At 44.2% G+C, this 10,000-nt stretch overlaps 1 long non-coding RNA gene across 2 annotated transcripts; it reads right to left on the bottom strand.

Annotated features, from left to right (window-relative positions):
- Positions 1 to 362: 362 nt before the first annotated feature.
- Positions 363 to 9,667, bottom strand: LOC141420226 (uncharacterized). 2 transcript variants are annotated; one of them, XR_012444872.1, is made up of 4 exons: positions 9,569 to 9,667; positions 6,333 to 6,417; positions 5,044 to 5,539; positions 363 to 4,706 (listed from the first exon to the last, which is right to left on the bottom strand). It is a non-coding gene; the product is annotated as an uncharacterized lncRNA (long non-coding RNA). The 2 variants fall into 2 exon arrangements; XR_012444871.1 differs by having other exon boundaries at positions 9,608 to 9,653.
- Positions 9,668 to 10,000: the final 333 nt, after the last annotated feature.

Consider the following 10,000-nt stretch of genomic DNA (forward strand, 5'->3'; position numbering starts at 1 on the left):
AGATAGTGATAACTGTTGTACACCTGTGTGAATAGACTAAAAACCACTGACTATTGCACTTTAAAATGGTGACCTTTACAGTAGATGAATTTTTATCTTAGTTTTTTTAATACAGAATTTCCTCAGATGTTTCTAGGACCAGCCATGTTTGGGAGCCCCTGGACTTTGGAGCAGCTTCTGGCAGGGATGCGAGGCCAGCCGGTCTCAAGCATGTCACGCACAGAGGGCCACACTGGCTTCAGCTCTGTGATGCCAATTCTGTGAACAGTTGAACAGGGACCCACTTCCCTCATACTCCAGGCCCTGCAAATCGTGTAACCACACTGCCTGGCCTGGCATCCCACTTTAAGCTCTGTGATTTTGTCTTCCTTAGAGAAGGACAATGAGCCCATCTCCTCTAAAGTTGTTTGGTTTAATCTTTGCTTCTGTTTAACTCAAAAATTTGGCACTTAGGGGCTTCATGTGTTTGTTGCTCCTCTTTATTTTGTTTCTAATGAAAAATAATTCATGCTCATTGGTAAAAGGAAAAGAAGATGGGAATTAAACTTGTGCAGAACAACGCCACCAGCCCACCAGTCTCTGTGCCTTTTTAAATGTTACAAATGTCCCCAGGAAATATCTCATCTTTTAGGAAATAGGTCTGGCCAGGAGGAAAGTTGCCAGAAAGCCAGTTGCTTTTAACTGAATTGGTCAGAGGTATTCACATAAATACAAATTCATTCTTCGGCTACAGCAAATGTTACCCTTGGTGCAAATGCCTTTTCGAGCACTCACATATGTGAGGATGTTGTTGAGTCCTTGCTCTTACTGAGTAGGGGTTAAGCACAACGAAAGTGTGGAATCCACATTTTCTGGGCTTGCTTTCATTGGTGGGAAGATTCATTTGCTCCTTCTCAGGTTATTCATTCACACGTTCTGTCAGTCTATGTTTATTGAGCACTTTGTGCCATCCCTGTCATAACCGATGAGGACGGAAAGGTGAACAGCAAGCCTCCGGGGTGCAGATGTCCCCACCTGGTGGAGGCGCTGATGTGCAGCCATACTCATGGGGCGTCTGCAGCAGGCATCACCAGGGTCGGAGACGCTGGCTTGGGCTCCTCAAACTTAGTGATGGAAGGAGGATTTGGGAGTGTTACGTGGTCAGGAAGATCCTCAGTAGGAAGTAATCAACTGAATATTTTATCAAGTTCTTGGTCTATTAGAGGATATGTTCCCTTAAGACCCTGGCTTCCTTTTCTGAGGAGTTGTTTTATAGGCTGTCTGTTGGTCTAATTGCCAAGCAAGGATATGAGTTGTCTTAAGAGAGAGTTGGTTCTTTGGGAACTCTTTCTGATGATGGCAACCGCTTTTCTTCCCATTGAAAGGGGAATCTGGTCACCTAATAAGTTTTGTTTTAATCAAGCAGCTTTCTTTTCTTTTTTTATTGTTGGGCTGGGTGGGAGTACATTGTGGGATTTACAAAAGTTCTTACAATATATCGAATGTATCATCCTTGAACTCACCTCCTCCACCATTCTCCTTTACCCCCCTTTCCTGGAATAGTTTGAACAGGTGTCATTTTTGCATTTACACGCGTGTACACGGTATTTACACTATATCACCCTCCAGAACCCTTTCCCCAACAGCTTTCTTAAAATGTGGACGATGGCTACAAAGCCTTGGGACGGCTTAAGCTCGGTCTCCTGGTCACTTCTGGGAGTTGGGGGATGAGGAAAAGCAGCATGTAGAAATAGAAGGACAGGCATATGATTCCTTGCACAGCTGTTATTTTTTTTTTCTCTCTTGCCATTGCCAGATTTTTATTTCTTTTGCCACCCTCCAATTCTTTCCATATTCCATACAAAAGTGTGTAGTCTGAATCCTGCAGGATTAAGAGTACACTAGAAGGGAAACTGCGTCTGCATGTTGACTTCAGCCTAGAGGAAACAGCTACCTCCTGACAGAGTTCTGTTCCCAAGGGACCCAGGGATGTACTCATGATGGGAAAGCAATTCTGAGTAAAGCAGCAAGATTTTTTGTTGCGTGTGTGCAGTTTATTTCAGTGGTCCTTTTGTCGGGTGCATGAGCAAGCATAACTGGGGACTTGGAATGTCAGGCAGGAGGAGCCAGTGACACGTGCAGTGGAGCCTGGTCAGCGCTTCACTATCCCTGGGGAGTGGGAATATCAGGCAGATGGAGCCTGTTTCACATGTAGAGCCTGAACCAAGTGTTTGCTGATGAGACTTTAACAGAAGGGAAATGGTACTCACAGCTCCAGTGGGTGAACTTACAAGAAATGGGATTGACTTCTGGAGTGGGAGTGACACCCCTGCAAGCTGCTCCAGGGGCAGCAGGGCAAGGAACAGACCCTGTCCAGCTGAGATGGCCAGGGTCTCACCTCTCCCTGGGAGCAGAGAGTGGTAGCATGTATGTGGGAGGAGAGAAAGGTGTGGTCATTGCTTCCCCTGCACTTAGCATTTGCTTTTGTCTGACAACCCAATTTAAGATAAAAACACCTCTCTTCTTTTATTACAGGCTCCCTGAGAAATGTGTCCTCAGCCAGTCCAGGGCCCAGCTCTTCTCCAGCTGGGCTCACCATCGCCACTCAGCCCCATCTTCAGGAACGGAATCCCTCAGCCCAGTCATGCCATGGCCGGCCCACCTTGTTCATGGTTGATCCACCTGTGTCCAACATGCGTGGCACCTGGTTCACCATAGGGTCTGGGAATTACGTCCGTTTCCATCAGAGTGGGAGAGGGAGAGAGAGGCCTGCACTGAGCACCATCTGGTGACCTGGCTCAGGGATATGCATCTTAGCCTCTGCTTTGTAATTCAAAAGACAATAAATTAAAAGTCTTGCATTCAGTACACAAAAAACACCTTTTTTTTTACTGATGTAACCACAGCTAATGGTGTCTGTCTCACTAACAATGACCATTGGGTCCCAGAGAAACTTCCTATCATCCAGAATCATGGATGAGGAAGGCGAACATGGTAGGACACATCTGTAATCCCAGCACTCATTCTGAAGGCTGAGGCAGAAGGTCACGAGTTAGAATACACCCTAGGCAGCATAGCAAGATTTTGCCTGAAATAAACTGAGGCTGGGCATGTGGCTTAGTGGTAGAGCACTTGCTTAGAATACACAAGGCTCTGGGATCTATCCCCACCACCACAAAAAAGCAAAGTGATAGAAATCATGGGAAGGCATCAGAGGCTGGAGTTTCGTAAGTGTAAAGACAAACTCAACTAGTTTGCTGCTCTTGTGAGTTTAGGTAAAAGCCTTAACATCACTGAACAAATCCACATCTCACTTTTTCTGTGGAGCTGTGCCATTCCTTCTGGAAGCTACTATCCACATGAGCTATTCAGATTTAAATTAGTTAGAACTAAGGGAAATTTAAAGTCCAGCTCCTTGGATGTGTCAGTCACATCCCATGTGCTCAGGTGCCCATCACAGAGAAACCCTTCCATCATCACAAAGTTCTGGAGTAAGGACTCAGCTCTATGACAATGGCCTGGATTTTCCTAACCCCACCAGCTCTCTACAGGTGAGAACCTGTGTGTATCCCCGTCACCTGTCGCTCCCATCGTGTGTGCAAACAGTCGGCCTTGCCGGAGCTGGTTCCCACTTGCTCCACAGTCAGAATACCACGAATCATGGTCCTTAATTAATTTAGAAATACCTAATCTGTGTTAGGAAAATTGTTGCAAACAGAGACGTGGTCGTGTTAATACATCACCTCATGATGTCCACGAAGACATTTTCATACATAACCTCACTTGAGCCAGTCAAACACAGATGTAGACGTGGGCAAGTACCTCGTCACAGCTGCAAGAGCTAGACTCATGGCTAACACTGGCCAGGACAGGACAGACCGGGGCCCTCATTCCTGTGGCCTGTGCTTTCTTGACAACGTGGCTCAGCCTCGTGGTCTGGGAGTCACTGGGCATCACAGCAGAGGGTTGACCCCATTGTTTTTTGGTTGGTTTTGATTTTATTTGTTGAGATGGGACTTGCTATGTTGTCCAGGCATCTTTCAAACCGGGATCCTCCTGCTCTGGCCTCCTTAGTAACTGGGGTTGCAAGCAGTTGCCTAGTTCAGACCTTGAGGTTCTTCAGGACCCATTTCCTGAAGAAACCTGATACCTTCCTCTGTGAAGATTCATGGTCCAACTACTCACACACGAAATGAGTCCCAGCAGAGAGGATGAGCCAGTCAAGGCCACCGACCTCAGCCTCAAAACTGAAAATGCTCCCTGATTCACAAATCAGAGATCCAGACAGTGTTGCAGCAAACCACAGGTGTAGGCTTTGTTGTCAGTCAGGTTTGGGTCCAAATTCAGGTCCTGCCCCTTCCTTTGGAATCTTGGGCCACAGACTTAACTGTGTCTCCAGTTTCCTCATCTTCAACATTGGAATTCCTAATTCATGGCCAAGTAAGGAGTGTAAAATGACAACACCAGGTGTACAGCAGTGGATCCTCACTTCTGCTTTCCAAGTATCGTCACGCTCTGTCCCTTTCCACCATTTGTGGGACTGCTGGGTGTAGACGAAGAGGCCTTGGCACCACAGTTCTAGACAAAGTACTTGATACCAGGGCCTCATAATGACTGTCCACGTGGAATTCGTGAGGCTCTTGTTGGAATTCTTCTGACCAGCAAGGCCACCAGCCCGATCCACTACAGGAGGTCCTGAGATGCTAGTGTGTCTACAAACACCATTCCTGTTGCAATAAAAACAGGAAAGGGTAAAAAGCACAAGGTGGCTTTCCTCAGGTGTCTGCTTCTTTTCTAGGGAAAATTCCCTTTACACACCTTCTTAACACCATCCATTTCAACTTCACCAGTCACAACTCACTATCACAGTGCAGTATGAAAGCATATTGGGCCCACTATTAGAAGTCTGAAGGAAAACACAGGGCCAGGGAGAGACAGGGACTAAGAGATCGTGGGAGAACAGGGCCATAAATGGGAGAAAAACAGTACCAGTGAGAGGGCACATCACATCAGAATCCATCACCTCTGAATGAGGGAAAGGATCTAGGCATCTCCACCACTCACCTCAGGGCCCTGTGTGGGGTTTGGGCCTGCACCATTCACCGTTCTTCTCCTTGTTCCAGATTGAAGACAGGTTTGGAGTTTGATACCTGCTGAACACACAGCCATAGACAACCTACACCAAAACTGCTTGGGATTCAGGGACTGGGAAAGATTTGCTTCACAGATGGTGTGATGTAGCTGCACTTTGGCAAAGCAAAGACTATTTGACCTGCACATGCTGGTGTCCCATGCAAGTGGGCGACTAAGAAAATCTGACCTTGAAGTGTGAAAGTCTAACATTACTAAGTATTTTACAGAAGAACCCAAGCTTTCATCAATTGTGGGGAGGCCTGAGGATTGTACACACTCCTCCATAGTGGAGGAGCACCCACACAGGGACACCAGGTGTCTGTTGTTGCCATCATCCCACCGCTTACAAGGTCTTCTGTGCAGGGTCAAATGGCCACCACACCTCCCACATAAAATCCACACACTAGTCCATGGATGACAGTGGTCCCTGAAATAGAAGACATTCACCCAATCACAATTCAGCTTACTGAGTTTTTGGAAAACAACAAGCTGGTTAGCATGTGTGTTTACATTCCACTTTGGGAGAAAACAAAAACTATATTGAAAACATCCCTCAAGGTGAATCAAATCAGCCATGTTTTCATTCACACGTGAGAACAGGGTAGCTTTTCTTTACAGTTGCAGGCTATCCTAAGGACCATTCGCACAGTGTCCCTGGACACAGGGACTCCAGAGCTCAAGTCAGACAGGGACAAATGGTCACCCTCCAGCTGCAGCAGTTTCTGACTTATAGCTGCCAGGTATCTAGCTAGGTGTAGGTAACATGCAAATTAATGAAACCTGGCTCTGCTCTCAAGAATCATCCAGCATTACTTTGGGAGGCAAAGATACACATGCAAATGCAACTGGGAGTCAAAGCTAGAGATGTGGAAGCCACAGGGACTTTCATTCATCATTGGCAGAAATGCAAAGAGGTGCAGCTAACCAGGTGCCAGCGGTGCACACCTAAAATCCTAGGTACTCATGAGGCAGAAATCAGGAGGATTGTGGTTCAAAGCCAGCCAGAGCAAATAGAGTTCATGAGACTGTGTCTCAAAATGTACACAAGCAAAATAGTCTGGCAGAGTGGCACAAATGGTAGAGCACCTGCCTAACAAACGTGAAGCCCTAAGTTCAAACACCAGGGTCATGACAAAAAATTATGTGCACAATCTTTATGCTTAAAAATACAAACACTGGTTTTTGAAAAGTTCAAAGAAGACAGGCCCAGTGGAGCATACCTGTAGTTCCAGCTACTTGGTAGGCTGAAGCTTGAGGATGGTTTGAGACCATGAGTTACAAACTAGACATAGAAAGTGCCTGTTCCTGAAAATGAAAAAATAATAATAATTAAAAAATAAAATAGAATGTAAACAATGAGGGGTCCACTGTGTCTATGAGTTGGAAAATTCAGTAGCGTTAAGATGTAAATACTCTCCAATTTGATCTATAGATTCAATGCAAATCTAACCAATATGTGAGCATGGAGGCGTTCTTATCAACAGTTTACAAACTCTTCTTAAATTTATAAAGAAAGGCAAAGAAACGTGAACAGCTTTCGTGTGGTTTTTTCTGGGGGGGGAGGTTGGACTGGGGTTTGAATTATGGGCTTCATAATTGCACAGCAAGTGCTCTATGGCCTCAGCCTCACCTCTAGTCCATTTTGCTCTGGTTTCTCAAACCATTTGTCTGAAATAGCCTCAAACCATAATCCTCCCATTCTCAGTCTCCCAAATTGCTAGGATTATAGGTGTGAACCACCAGCGCACCACTCAAAAAGTTTCTAAAGAAAACTACTGTAAAGTTTCTAAAAGAAATTTCAAAATTTGTATAGACGATAAATAGTTCTAACAAAAATCAAATGAAGGAAAACCCCATTACCAGTTTTAAGACTTACTATATGAGCAAAACACTGTGGCTCTGGTGAAAAGTTAAACACACAGATTAATGAACAGAATAGTGGACCTAGAAACAAACTCCCCCCAAAAACCCATTTCTCCTGAGATGTTACAAAGACAAGCCAATGAAAAAGGTATGTTTTTAATAAAATGGTACTGGAACAACAAACACTTGAAAATCTAAACACAAAAAATTAAATTCAGCATACACCTCATCCCCTATATAAAAACTAATGCAAATGGATCAAAGACTTTGGTGTAAAAATTAAAACTATAAGAGTCCTAGAAAATCTAGAAAAAATCTGTGTGCTCTTGTTTGGGTGTTGAGATTTTAGATAAGATACCCAAAGCACAATCCATTTATAAAAATTAAAATTGAGAAAATGGACCTTATCAAAAGTAAACTATTTTACTATATGAAAAACAATAGCAAACTGTGTGAGAATGAAAAGACAAGTCATAGAATGGGCGAATATATTTACAAATCATTTTTCTGATGAGGGATTTCAATCCAATTACTCAATTACAATGAAACAACCAGTTTAAAAAATGGTGAAGTCTCTGCAAACACACTTCACCAAAAACATGCCAAGAGCAACACCACACATAAGTAGATGCTCAACAGTGCTAGCAGTTACAGAAATGTGATTGAAAAGCACAATGAAATAATATTACACACCTATCAGGACAGTAAAATAAAACACCAAACACCGGCAAGGATGTAGAGCAACAAGGACTCTCACCCATCGCTGGTGGGAACACAAAGTGATACAGCAACTTTGGAAGAGTCTTTACAAAGCCAAATTAGGCTCACCACACAATCCAGTACTCATGCCCATAGGTGTTAAAACAGTTTATTTGAAAAGTCCATCCACACAAAAACCCATACACAACTGTTGATGGCACTCATCGTCACTCAAAATGACAGCAACTGCACAGAAGATGTAAATAAGATACTGCTGCCTCAGTACAGAAAAGCAAATCAGCAGAACAGACTAAAGACTTGCGAACCCAAAACGAGTATATGAGCACCTGGAACTGCTCACAAACATGAACTCCATCCCAAATGCATGACAAACCTACTGCTAATAAAGTAAGGAAAGGAATTATCTTCATGAGTTTAGGATAAGAAAAAAGTTATCAAATTGGCCAGGCACCAGTGGCTCACACCTGTAATCCTGGCTACTCAGGCAGTTTGAAGCCAGCCTGGGTAAATAGTTCCTGAGACCCCATCTGCAAAAAACCCATTACAAAAAAAGGGCTGGTGGAGTGACTCAAGGTGCGGTCCTGAGTCTAAGCCCCGGAGCCTCAAAAAAAACAAAGAAAGGAGCATTGATGGGCTGGATAGCTTAGCAGTAAAGCACTCGCCCCACAGGTACAATGAAGGAAGGAAGGAAGCAAGCAAGGAAGCTAAGGAAGGCAGGGGGACGGAAGGAAGGAAGAAAGGAAAAGCATGAACAGAAAAATCAAGCCAAAAAGAAAGAAAAAAACTCAAGGGGCCGGGCCAGGGACATAGCTCAAGTGGCAGAGCGCTTGCCTAGCAAGAACACAGCCCCAATTCAAACGTGAGTATCACAAAACAAACAAACAAACAAAACTGCTAACAAACACTGAACACAGTTAGCGCTATACATAGTGACAAGCTGAAGTGTTTAAAGGCAGCATTTGCTGACTTCTAAAAGATATCATGAAATATACCAAAAATAAGACGCACTCGTGGTCGCATAGGGGATGAAAACATGGACACTGGGATAAAGCAATTGTAGTAAAATGCCAGTAGCAAGTTCTGGGTGATGGCCACTGGTAGTGTTCTTTCAACGCCGACCTGTGTTTGAATTTTCATAACAGAAATGGTTAACAGGTGGGATGTGAGGTACACGTCTGTAATGCCTGCAATCAGGAGGCTGAGGCAGGAAGACTGTGAGTTAGAGGCCAGGCTGGGCTACAGAGCATGACTGTGTCTCAAACATAAACGCAAATGGTTAAAGAAGCACTGAGGTAGTTTTGTGTATCAAGTTTGTTTTAAACTTTAATAAGCATGAAATAAAGCACCTTGTAAGGATCAAGAGTGTGATACTAGTTCTTTGAAAGATGAAAGGTAAAATTATGGAGTAAGGTGGACTCTGACACTCTGCATCTTTAACAGCTTCCAGAACAATCCACATTTTGCAAACACACAGCAATAAAAGACTCTCATAAAGCACAGCATAACTGGGGGATGAGGAAAGAAAAGGCAATTGAATTGGGAAAACAGGGAATATGTAAAGATAGTAAGGTGTCTTACGGGACCCAGTTATGTATAGAAAGGCTGTGAACTGAGATGTTATTAATTAACCCTTTGATATCAGTAAGGATCTCCATATCCTTCCCACAAACAAGTCATAAAGAAAGAAAACAAACATGCCACCCATCCAGGACTCAATTTCTGGCTCTCCTGTGGAAATCATCAGCCACTGGGATTTGTCCTGTCACGGGGAGGCTTGCCCTCTCCAGGGAGCGGCCTCTAGTCTGGGGTCTCTGGCCTAAAATGGTTTCCTGACTATGGAGATTTCTGATCCTACCACATGAATGTCTCCTACCTGGAGAGGTGGGACCTGGGGCGACAAGAGGAAACTCACTTTGAAGAGTGTATTCCTTCTCCCCCAGTCTCACATGGAAGGCAGGCTAGGAGTTTTGTGGACTGTGACCAGTAGTGCCATAAGGCAAGAGTGTCATTAATTATTAATTAGGATAGGACACAGAAGGTTTAGCTAGAAAGAGGGGAGGATCCAGAGGAGGCCTATTGCAGAAAAGACTTTCACAACAAAATACACCATGTAAATGTGAGAGAAACACAAGAAAAAAAACAGGCGTGTTGAACTTCAGGAAATACAGGGTTAGAGGCAGAAATGAAGATCCTGAGGAGACTCAGCACCAAGAGTCAGATTGTGTTTGAGCCCCTTATGATGTCAAGAGAAAAAGAGAGTCAAACAGGGACTCTAGACAAAGATACCTTGCTCCAACCCAGCCCT

This window comes from Castor canadensis, unplaced genomic scaffold, assembly GCF_047511655.1.
Source record: "Castor canadensis unplaced genomic scaffold, mCasCan1.hap1v2 HAP1_SCAFFOLD_65, whole genome shotgun sequence".
Classification (NCBI taxonomy): Eukaryota; Metazoa; Chordata; class Mammalia; order Rodentia; family Castoridae; genus Castor; species Castor canadensis.